General features: G+C 33.5%; 1 protein-coding gene across 1 annotated transcript in view; it reads right to left on the bottom strand.

The window, feature by feature from the left end:
• The window catches only part of LOC108578961 (D-galactonate transporter), a 40951-nt gene extending 29297 nt beyond the window's left edge, over positions 1–11654 (bottom strand). The window contains exon 1 of the mRNA XM_017942383.1: positions 11459–11654. The gene's annotated coding sequence lies outside the window, so the exon portion shown is untranslated. The remainder of the gene's footprint in view (positions 1–11458) is intronic.
• Positions 11655–13249: the final 1595 nt, after the last annotated feature.

Below are 13249 nucleotides of genomic sequence, written 5' to 3'. Positions count from 1 at the left end.
TGTCTAAAATTTTTGAAAATTAATTTTTCTAATATTTTCGGACAAAATTTGCAAAATTTCGTTATCATAAACTCACCATTATGTATTCTTCTTTGAAATCTTTCAGTATCCTTCGCTATAATATCTAGTTATTTGACATTTTAGAAAATTTATATTTCAACGTTCCGTTCTCCAATTTTTGCAGTCTAAGTCGTCTCATCGCTGCTTTTATTCAAAATTTTTTTAAATTTATTACTACACGCACTTACTATTACGGTCGCTTTTAAAACGTTTAGGTACTTGCTACTACACTTAAATCTATTTTAAAAATCATACGGTGCTGGGTGTTTCCACGCCCAATCGATCACTTTTTGACTTCGACATCAGGGATTTTGTTCCAAATGAAATATAATGTAATACATGCGAAATTAGGGAACAGTTTAAGTCATCATTTAGCTGGTTTCGAATTTGTTTGAAAAATACGGACCTTTGAATTTTCGCCCATTTTTATGAGAACGAGTTGTGCAACACTTTTCATTATTTTACGCGAATCTATCTACCTAAAGCTTCCATCATCAGTCGTATAAAACGAATAATAATGATCAGGATCGAAGAACGAGGTACGGTAAAAATGCAATTAATTCCTCATGCTTTTCCATATGTATGCCACTATTGCATCGAAATGCAAATATTGGCCAGTATCTCTAGATCAAATTCCATTATTTATTAGTACCATATTTCCCAACTGTGCTCAATAATCTAGATAAATAACAAGAAACCTTGGGCCCAAGTGTATTGAAAAGAAAAATTCACGTGTAGGAATTCACAAGATGGAATTCACGTGTGGAACATTCTCGAGATTCGTAAAAAGATGCGATAACGTTAAGCCAATGACGTCGATCATCGTTGGATGACGTTCTTATCACTGTATACTTGCCGATTGTATGAAAACTAGGGTAAATACGAATATTCCTTGTATGTTGTGTGTTTTTTCTATACTTATGAATGGACGTGTTAAATTCGCAATTTTCTAACAATTTGTGCAAGAATTCAAGTAATTAATGCGTTATGACAAGGATCGCGTTTATATTTTTCGAGGCCCTTGGCGCAACACCATTACGAGGCCTCGAAAGAACAAGTCTATCTCTGTTAATCGAATTCGTACACGTTTCTTTTTAATTTACTGAAAATAAAGGTCGACGTTTCCGTAATAACTCGTGTTAATAAAGTAAAAATATTTTTGTTCGTGAGGAATAAGATTTTAAAATGTGGTCCCATAGAAAGTGAGGCCTCAGCTTGCGCCCAATACGCTTTATGGTAAACGCGGCTCTGGTTATGACGTAATGAGAACGTTTTGATGATGACTAAAAGAGAGTTTTAGCGCGTTTCGATAAATTTGGCCAATGATATAAAATAAAGTGAAAACTAGTTATACCTATGATATTTAATAACATAAGAAATTAAAACAAACTACCAAAAAAAAAACGTGAAATCAGGGTAAATAGAAAAAAAATAAAAACAATGCTTTACATGAAAGTTTAACTTAAATAGAAATTGGGTGAAGATATAATTGAATTGTTACATCTGAAATAACACCAGTAAGAATGCATAAAGTTTGAAATTACAGAGATGAAATGTTGAACGCGTCATTCGCCTGAGAAAATGAATAGCCTGTACCGTTTCTAGGTGATTAATTAATGTGTTCAAGGTAAAACAGTAAATGTATTCAAATCGAGTGCACGCCCAATAAGCAAGAAACGAAAGAAAATATACCGATTGAATACGAATAATCCAGCTAATTATTTATCATGATTTTGCTTTAACAGCCGTGCAAAACTTTTTAACAAAAAATTATCTTGTTCGTTCGATTTACGCCAGCTTTTTTCTATTTTTCCAATCACTGTCCAAGAAAAACCCTGTACAAGACTTTTTCACTTGATCTTCAATATTAGGTGTCGAAATGAATTCTTCCCGACATTTCGGTGCAATCGAAGTTTTACTTAAAAAGAATGAAAACAGATAATTCGTCAAAATAATTTCTACAATAATTTTAAAAATTATTTAACTAAAAATAATTTTGCCATCTTTCTGTTTTTTTTTCAGCGTCCAAATACCATGGCGATAGAAACTCGGTGGCTTTCAATCAATTATGTGAATGTTATCGGAAAGAATTACTTTCTACACCTAATAATTTCACCGTTCAACTTTGATATTTTTCAATATAAAAATTAGTCAACCAGATGCCAAAATATCAATTCGTCAGAAATGATATTACACTTAACTCTAACTCATTTAGAATTGTAATTTTAATTGCAACAACCGACATAAATTAAACTTCCTAGCAAAAAAAAAACCGGCAAAAAGGAATCGAACGTGTGCAAGAAACGATACCAGTTTATCGGAGACGGTTATAATAGGGCGTGAAATCGCGCCTCCACGCGCGTACTTCTCTCTTTAATTACACGCGTGTATCTATGGTTGCAGCGATTTAAGTTTTACTTAAGACATCGTTATTCACGATGGTATGAGTTCCGACCAGTCGATACATATTATCACATTCCCTCTAGTCATGTGCGTTTAATTGGTCGAAGATGTTATCGCCTCCACATATTGGATTCTCGATACCAATTACAAGCACAGAGAAACAATCGCGTGATGAAGATTGGAACAAATTGAATGATTGCACCAACATAAATTGATTTGCTGCATTATCGATTTGACAGGAATTCTTTTTCTTTTCCTCTTTATTCAAAGAAGAATTCGTAGATTATTGGAAGTTACGTATTATATAGGATGTCATGTAACCGATGATACAACCGGGAAGGTGGTGATTCTACATGACAAAATAAGTTTCAAAGAAGCTTCGTTCTCAAGCAAATCGACTTTAAATATTTGCCTGGTGCATGTGCACTTTTCAACCATGTCTCGATTTATGCTTATACTCAGGGCGCAACGTCATTACGAGACGTCAAAGGAACAATTCTGTCTCAGTTAATCAAATTCATACACATTTTTGAAGTTTATCGAAAATAAAAGTCGACGTTTTCATAATAACTCATTTTAATAAAGTAAAAATAAATCAGTTAAAATTTGAATAAAAAAAAATTAATAACTAAAAATTGTTTTCATATTATGAATTTAATATTTAGAAATAAGTATCTCATTTTGCGAATATAACTATGCTGTTTTTTATATTATCTGTGAAGAGTTAGGTTTTAAAATGTGGCTCCATAATGAGTGAGGCCCCAGGTTACGCCTTATGGTAAATACGGCCTTGTTTATACTAATAAGCAGTGCCAATGTCACCATCAGTACTGATAATACACTTATTAACGATTTCCTTCGTTTCCATTTCCATTGCTGAACGAATTGTTGAAAGTGTCATTCTTCTTATAGCATACAAATCCTTGCTCTTTGTCAGTGAATCGTGGTAGTATGGTATTTTGACGCTTTAGCTGTTTGCAACCTGCGCGATTCTTTCGTTTAGCTGCAGAAAATTCACACTACTTTTTTCGTAAACTATTTCTTTTCACGAAATGTCACATTATCCTCGTTTACCAACATAAAAGTATAGTTGGGGCCACGATATAGCGAGGTCGTAAATTAAACTCTCAAGAATCGGCATCGATTGATGTTGCGGCACTCAAGGCCGTGTGTTGCAGTCTGTTTGAGGGTTCCAACAATAAACGAATGGTAGCATATGATTTGGTACTTCAAGTAGAAAATGGTATTTCATTTACAAATGGAAAATATGTTAATATTAAGCTACACAATCTTTTTGCACTTTCTATCTGTATATAACACGAGCAGGTAAATGAAGATGTTAAAGACCTCAATAAGACCTTTACTTGTAACCGTACTTCCAAAAGCGGCTTCCCCCAGAGGGAGAAACCCTAATTTGTCCTAGCTGCATGCAGTTTTCAGTAAATATATTAGAATCAGTTTGACTTTCTCCGGATACAAGAATTCTTCGTACGGTCCTGACAATGGTTTCAAGTACTTATCTGCTCGTATCTCTGTCAATTTTCGGGTCCCGGCAGCTAAAACATGTTTACTTTGACGTCTGACCGATTTTACGACCTCGCTATATCGTGGCCCCAACTATACACACTACACTATTTCCCGTAATTTTGTTTCGTTTGTTTTCATAGCTTTAATTCTGCGTAAAGCTCAAGGGCCACTGTGCAACTTTAATCCTTAATTGCCAGTTGTACGCAACCTTCGTGTATTTCTGTCGTAAGGATGGGATCAAATCGAGTAATTTGCGAAAAGACTACAATGAGCATTTGACCTAACTGTTCATGTTACAATAACTTCTTCGTGAACAGAAATTAAGCGAATTGATGGAATTTAGTGGCGTTCGTAACGACACTGTAAGATCGAGATACAGTGTCGCGTTATATTACATCAAATTGTAAAGAATTTTTCTTCAATATTAACATATTATGGTACACCCCGTATAATAATACCATCTTCAAGTATAATAGTATATAATTCAATTTGTACTAATATGTATGTATGTACGAAATACATGCAAATTCTAATTATTGTTAACCAACTACAAATAACTATTTGAAAAATAAAGAAATTGTGGTAACATTGCTCGAGACTACACAATTTATTACATAACTGAGGGCTTTAATACCTCGTTTGAAATTTTTCTCATAGAATACAAAATTAATGTTAATAAATGTACGCACATTAAAAGAATAATTTAAACGCTAGAGATATCCTTGGGAAAGTATGTAACACGGTGGAACGTTGTTGTAATTGTGCGGAACTACGTAAATAATAATCGGCAACATCATTTCGATTTTTCTTCCGTGCAACATTGGAATCAACATCGACAAATAAAGTGATATTAAAAAAAAAATAATAATAGTAATAATTCACCAATCAAAAAAGTCCTTCGGCGTTTTATCCACAGAAGGTGCCTTTTTCACAACGGCATAAAATGCTCGTAACTGTACCAATTACGATTAACTACTGTAATTTTCCTTCCATAAAAATAACGCGCCCACGTTAACAACAACAGCTGTCTTCTATTACGCTCATTGATCGTGTGCACATGTATAATTATTCAGCGTGATTGCAATAGTCATAAAGCAGCAGAGGAGGCGCGTGTTCGTGGAAAGAAACGAAATCGATTAGCAATGCGACTAACCGGATGCGTTAGATCCTTTTTTTCTCTCTCTCTCTTTTCTGTCGACTCACACCGACATTACAAAGGCAAAGTCGAGAAAGATAAGAAACCGGAGCAACAACGGCCACACGGAGGCGCGATCATGCCTCGGTAGATTTTTCTATAATTACAAGCCGATGATAAATCGAAGGCTGAACGAGCCTCATGGGCGTATACCCGGTAACCGAGGATCCTGATTGGATTATGGAATAGCGGGCCTCTCAATTAAGTCACCTATCGGACACCTTCATGAATATCGAAGCAGCGATGTTCATAATTATTTGAATAACGATCAGTTCTATTATTAGTGCAATACGTGTAGCGAGGGGCTCTGAGACACTTGGAATCTCTTCGAATGTGTACAAAGTGGCGAAAAATATGAATCACTTCGAACATGATTCGATACTTGAATCTCTTGACAAGTGTTGAATCTTGAGTCCTTAAAGTTTCGATACGTCATAAAAGTTTTAGAAATCTTGAAAGTTTTGATATGACTCGATCTTGCAAGCTTTTTGAATGCCTTTGTCTAAGCAGTATCATTGGTATAAAATATTCAAGATATATTGAATACTTACCAAACTTTCAAGACCTACCAAAACTTTCGAGATCTATCGAAATCTTAAAGACTCAAGACCTATCAAGACTCAAGATTCAAGAGCTATCGAGACTTTCAAAGGTTTGAAGTATCGAATTAGGCTGAGGGTGGTTCAAATTTTCACAGTAGTGACAAAATTTCGAATCGCTTCGAAATTGAAATTTGCCTGTCACTTGTATGTTTATTAATTGAATTTTAATAAGTGCATCGTGGACGAACAAAATGTTCGTGATATTTTTGAATTGTAGAAATACAGTGGTGTATTATTAGAATACATTCAATTTTAATAATGTTTTTAACGAACACGCGTTTGGTACTGAATGGTGTCTATTTTTTACGTTTCCTTTGATATTAGTCTAGGCAGAAAATTTTCGATTATATCAAAGTACTAATTTATATCAAATTTAAGCCTACGTTAATAATGTTTTACATCACAAATTAAAATTACTTTTCAGAAAGAAAACGTAAAAAGTACACTCCGTGAGTGTAAATCTTTATTAACTAAATGTTTCAGGTTTCAACAAATTTTCTTTAACACTAACCGCACCATGGCCCGGTCAAATGACCGGTTTTAAAATTTCAATTTAAAACCATGCACCTGTTTCTCCCCTGTATTTTCTTCAAAATAAAAATATGTAATTTTGCTTTATTATTATTATCTAAAGGCTGTTTCCTATATTAAATTGACAATCACCAGCATTCCTTTCGGAAGAAATATGATTATTTCGTAACCGGTCATTTGCCCGGATAAGTGTCGGTACGGTTAGTGTTAAAAAGGAAATAAGTATGTTAGCATGTCAAATGAATTTACGAAACTTCTTTCAACTCAAGAGGAAGACTGCACAATTTTCTTTTTACGAAACTACAAACTAAACTAATTCGAAGTTGCTTTATTCATAAGGATAATTAAATGTAATACCCTTTCTGGAATATGTATAATACTATACTTTAATGCAAAAGTTTAAATATCTTCTAAATAATTCATTTTTCGGAAACTTTTAATACCTGTATACGCAGAACGCTCAAAAGAACCGATTTATGTAAAAAACGTATATACAGTAATCCCCGGATGAGTGTCGGAGATTCAGGACCGTATTCCGACACTTATCCGGGGAGGTAAGCGTTCTAAGATTCGCTGGCTATCTCTCTTCGGTTCGCTGGCTTTGGTGCATTGAAGAAGAAATTGAGAAACATTGAGAAACATCAAAATATTTCAAATTCGTTAAAATACGTTTGGTATCATTTTTCTTGGAAAAACCTCAGAAATACGATTAAAATAATCCCATAATTATAAAATAAAAATTTTTGTTTCCCTTATCTCGATGACTCACTGATAGCTTGTATCGCCAATCACAAGTCAAAGATAACGCGAACGCTCCAGGATTTGGTGAGGATAGCTCTACGACAGTTATCCGGGGAAAAGTGCGACACTTATCCGGGGATTACTGCACATACATATACGGTTGTATTTCAAAAAGGAATGTCAGTCCTACCAAAATTCAACTTTCCCCTCGATCACTTTTTAACACTAACCGTACCGACACTTATCCGGGCAAATGACCGGTTACGAAATAATCATATTTCTTCCGAAAAGAATGCTGGTGATTGTCAATTTAATATAGGAAACAGCCTTTAGATAATAATAATATAAAAAAAATTACATATTTTTATTTTTAAGAAAATACAGGGGGAAAACAGGTGCATGGTCTTAAATTGTAATTTTAAAACCGGTCATTTGACCAGGCCATGGTACGGTTAGTGTTAATATCGTTTACTGTATAAGAGATCTGTTGGATTATTACGAGAAACATATATAGAAGAATAACATAGTAACCATCTGTTTAGCATGGGTAGACGCTGATATACTTCTTTTTTTCTTTAGCGTCTTGTCGATCTCTTATGATTGCTTAGAGACGTGCCTTCCTCGCGTATAAAAAAATAAAGAAGAGGTTATAATCGAAATGTCATCTTTTAATTTATTACCTAAATCCAGTAAGATGTAACCAGTGCATCATTCTGCACAATGCAAAAGGTTGTTAAAAATAATGTTAATAAAAACCAACCATGTAGTTTTCGTAGCTATGTAGAATATAGAATTTATAGAAGTGAAATAAATATGGTACATGTTGGATAATTAATATTTTCTGATCATTTGTATTGCGTTGAAGACATTCCAAGATACTAGGTATGTAACTGCATTCAAATACAAAGTTATTTATGTGAACCATTAATTATTTTAATCAGCGTACAGTAGTGAATCTATTATTACTGAAGTAGGTGTTAAATTCCTCGATAAATATATTACTGTGCATATTTACGACTTACCGTGCAGTGAGATTCTTATAGCTACTTAAGAAAAGCAGAAATAAAAAATTTCGAAACATACATATTCTGAATATGTATATTCGCACAAATTCATAAAGAAACTTTCGTATTTTTCATTGTACGTGTTCTACACTCTTCGATATTTCTAAAAGAATGAAACAAGGTGCTAACATTAAGGAAATTTATTAAAACCTTGTAGGATGGTTCAACAAATTAAACGAAACTTTCGGAAAAATTTCAGGTACCTACACAACTATTATCCACCATACAGCACTAGCCTATTTTTATGCGAACTAAATACCTACTACGAGGCTAAAAATGATTCATAATTTGGTGAACAGCGGTAAAATTAGAATATAGGATCAAACAGATTAACCATTCTATGATTACAGTATCTTCCTCGGTATCTTAGAATTATATTTAACACAATTATCGAACTGCTTTAAAATGTAATCTACTATAACTGTATATCATATAGAAAAAACGCTACTTAACGAAACATTCAAAATAACCATTAAAAACTAATCCATCAACCACTCAAGACCTATTTCACACGTTTCAATTTTAAACTACACAACCAAGTACGCGTAACCACCTTTTTAACTCTGATCACACGCGTAGCCGTTGGCGCAGTATTACGTCTTTTTACATTTTAATTTCAAATGAACAGAAGCGAGTATTAACAGTGGTGAAATTAGTTGTAACCTGCGAATTTTCTCGATAAAATGCGAAAAAGCTAAAGTGAATAGATATCGAATAAATTTTCGTCAATTTCGAATAACAAATAATTACAAACGTAATACTTTAAAGTGAGAAAAATTGTCGGCTGCGAGAGTGCTGATATCGCAATGAAAGAAAAGAAACGAAACAGAAGCGCGTCGTAAATTTAATTGCACCGTGAACCGACATTTTCCTATCATCGGTATAGATCGAGACAGGTTCTCTCGAGTATTCAGGAAATATAATTCAATCGTTGGATTTTTGAAAGCATACACACGAGCAATTGTGGCCAGTTATGCATATATCTGTTTACACTTTCGTAACACAGGTTACGCAAATAATGCAAAACAATACTGGAATTGCGGTTCGGTCTGTAGCCGTGTTCACCGTACACGCGCACGCCACTGTCTCGATGTATCCTGATAAATGTCTCGAGCCGCAATTAGGCTGAAACACGAAACGCGCAGCTAATCCTAAGAAATCCGTGCGTGAGTCGTACTTTTTGGAATGAGTTCCGGAATGCAAAACGATCGTGTTAGTTATCATATGTGTAAAGTCGCACACGTGCCATTATGCGCATGCACGGAGGCGTTTAGTGTCCTTTGGCAATTAATTATAATTTCTTGTAACAGAATTTTCCATAAAACCGACAAGGCTCTTCGTTGAATTGTTAATGAACACAGATTTGCTTCGTTCATAGTATTACGTACTGTTCAGTACTCAAATATTCGGACACCATTTAGAGCAGTATAATTTATTAAAAATTGGATCAAACAAAAAATGGATCAGAAAAAATTGCACTTTGTAGAAATCGCGAAGAAAATTGTACAGGTCACTTTACAGCTACAAACTGTTAAATATTGTGAAAATCGCAGTTTTTAAAACTGTAATCAATTCTAAAGATTCTTACATCTTTCGACGCCTGTCGCTTGTTTCTGCATCGACCGATTTTCATGAAATTTTCAGCATGCATATAACTGACATAAATCTGCAAAACGTATGTTTCAAATTTTCACTGTAGGCTCGGATAAAAAAGTTGGAAAAAGTGACCTTTACAATTTTCTTCTCGATTCCCATCAACTGCAATTTTTTTTTAACATTTTGTACACACGTCATCTGGTAAGCTAATCCCTCTAACTTCTCAAAAAAAACTCTAATCGTTTAGTCCAATTTAAAGAAAGGTATACTGTTCTAAAAGGTGTCCGATTATTAATTCGGGAAACTGTATGTTTTGAATTGATAGTTGTGAGAGAACTATGCCAGTTAACATGTTCAAGGCGGCGTGACCCACTGGTGGGTCATCGAATGATATTCTCGTTCATTGACGTGGCCCACCAATGGGTCAGGGGTGGGTCACGCTGTGCGTCACCGTATAATTATTGCTCTTTATTAGAAAGGACTACATACGACCACTTGCGATGAAATTTTCTTCAAACTTGTGGAAGTTACTTGTTATAACGTAAATTAGCAGAATTTTCTACAATTTATGATATATTATATGTATGTGTATAAAAACTCGAAACAAATTGTTCGAATTGGAAGCTGTATTAATAAATTGAAATTAGTTCCCCTCTTAATATTTGGAGAAAGAATGTACGGTTAACTATGATATAGGAGTTGAAACGTTTATCATGCAAAAATTCGTGAAAGTAACGTATTAATTGGAAACTCTATATTCAGTTTAAATTAACATGCTTTTTAATATTTTCATGCAAAAGAGAGTCTCCAAAGTGTAATAAGAACAGTACCCTTATTACACGTAGAAGTAAGGTGTTTTAATAAGATAAGAAAAAACAATTAAGTAGTACAGAAGGTTTAATGTAGTACTGTTAAATTTAATAGTGAAAAAAGTGTAATAAAATTCATTCTTCTGTTATTCTTCTTTAAATGTCCCTTTTATTATTTTTTTAAAAGTTAATTCGTATTTTTCAATGGAATTGCTTTATCGTTACTTGCGTATGAATTAAAACAAGGAGCCCCAAAAGAGAGAAAATTGAATATATTCACGAATAAATTAATTCCAGTTCATTTAACGTAATTAGAAATTTCCTTTTCAAAAAATATTATCATCGAAACCTAAGGGGTATATTGAAACATATAAACGTAGAAGGCCGAGGAAAACTCGTCCTGATCCCTTACAAATGTCCGCGACAAACTTTTGGAAAACTGTATTAAGCAGTAAAATTGTAAATAAAAAGTAGTTAATCATGAAAAGTATTCTTTTTTTTTTTTAACAAATACTTTATAAAAACACAATAATTTCATCGAATAGAAGACCGTCTTGATAATACAAATCGATAAGCTACCAGTTTCAATATTACACCTATGTACGTTTCCAGTCCACTAAACGTACAAGCTATACAGGTAACAACACAAGTGCTCTCCTGTCTTGTTTAACTTGAATTAATTAAACCATTCCTCACCGCCTAATTTCCATAATGCTATCTCTCACTCGAACATTGAAAACTTTCATCGATGTCACGTAGCTGTACAATATTTTACTCGCCGGACCGTTCGTTAAACGTATCAATGGCCAACAATTATCACGAACAATCGATATCAGCGATCCGACACAATTTTTCAACAATTGCCAATTTCATCATATATTATCACGTACATGTCTCGCACTTGAATTTATCACTTTGGTCGATACTTACGTTATATTTGTCGTGTGGCTGTCTTTCAGTTTCAGTTACCACCCGTGTAGAGAAGAAAAATGTAAACAATTAGGGTATCACCATTAATTCGACACATAGATACACTGAGGCAAAATGAAAGAACAACAAAAGGAAGCGCTTATACGTGGGTGTGCGCTGATGTACATAGAGATCGAGCCCTCCGAGTACGAGGGATGGAGCGTTAAATGAGAAACGAGCCAGTGGTCAACCTTCATTTATAAGAAAGTGTCCAAGGATCGGACCTTCCGCGGACTCTATCGAGGAAGGGGTACCAGCGGAGCCTGTATTAACACTACGCGAGAGTACTTACCTATGGTGGGAGTACTAGATACTACTCTTGATCTTCGATTTCCAAGGTCCTCTCTATTGATCGCCTGTATCACGTTCGTTTCGGTGTTTCAGAATTTAGACGTTGCACAGTGGAGTGTTTGTATGAAAAAGTTGATCGACATTATTTAACTTGTTTTAGAGGAGCCAAATGTTAGAAATGATGGAACTAATTTTTTAATACAATTCTACGTGAAAACTTTATAGGAGAATAAAAAATTCCGAAATAAGCCGATTTATAGACATGATCTATTTTATTATGAAATTTTCATGTTGAAACTCTTAATTTGAGAGTTACATACGAACCACTCGGAAGCAAAAGTGACTACCTTCGTCAAATAACATTTATTAAATTTTTTTTTATTTACGAAGCACGTGCTTTGATACTAAAATTGGAAGAATTTCGAAAAGTGGAATTAATCTAAAAATTAAGAGTGGCTTATGTGTATGTAAGTAGAGAAAACAAGAATTTACTACAAAGTTTTGAATAGTTTTTACATAATATTATAGAAATGTTAGATTGCTTATAAATAAACAAAAATCCTTTTTGCATGGCCTTCTTCTTCTGCCTAAATTCTGACGTCACAAAAATGGCCGTTACGATATTTCATTTTAATAATATTATAAGAAGAAAGCACTTTTTTTGGTTTTTAATTAGGGTTAAAATTTTGAATTTCGACCAGCTTTTTAAATAAAATACTCCATTGTGTGTTGTTGAAAGTAATGACAACGTGACCGTAGGGAATGATCGTGAAAATTTTCAGGTTGTCCCAAGAAATTTAAAATCACAATCTTTTCACTTTTCCACAAAGAACTATATAAATACTTTTGTAAAAATTGTAAATTTTTGCATAAAGAATTATTGTAAATTTTTTTTTACTAAAATTGTCAATTGAGTAAGTTTGACGAAATTTTCTGTATCAATGGAACAAAATAAGTTGAAGCTCGTCAGAACAAATTTTTCCATCGATAATAGGAGAAAATTATTCTTAACGTAAGTCTTTAATCGACTAACAAAGACAAGTCGTGCAAGATCAATTTTATCACTTTTAGCAACTGTAAATATTTAGTATTAATGAATGTGTTAAAAGTTTTCGTTTAAGATTATCTTCTTCAAAAACTATATTATAATATCGAGATCAATTTAGCAGATATAACGCGCACAAAGTTCAACTTCTTTATTTGAAATTGCAACAACTATGTAGTATTAACAAACTCAAAGAAGAAATTGAAAAAATACAAAAAGCAGTATTACATGTCGTCGGTTTGTTACAAGAGTGACACAACTAACAAAAGTAAATTTTTCAGAAAATCGGTTTGAAATTTTGTGGTAAGAAGTTATCGATTACTCAACCATTTAACAATTAACAAATTTTGTTTCTTTTACAGTTTAGCTAATAGTCTTTGAGTTTTGAGGGTCTCTAATACAATACTGTTTGAACA

The sequence above is a fragment of the Habropoda laboriosa genome, unplaced genomic scaffold (genome assembly GCF_001263275.1).
Source record: "Habropoda laboriosa isolate 0110345459 unplaced genomic scaffold, ASM126327v1 scaffold30, whole genome shotgun sequence".
NCBI classification, from domain to species: domain Eukaryota; kingdom Metazoa; phylum Arthropoda; class Insecta; order Hymenoptera; family Apidae; genus Habropoda; species Habropoda laboriosa.
The sequence above is the reverse complement of the archived record's forward strand: the minus strand, read 5'-3'. Positions and strand labels throughout refer to the sequence as shown.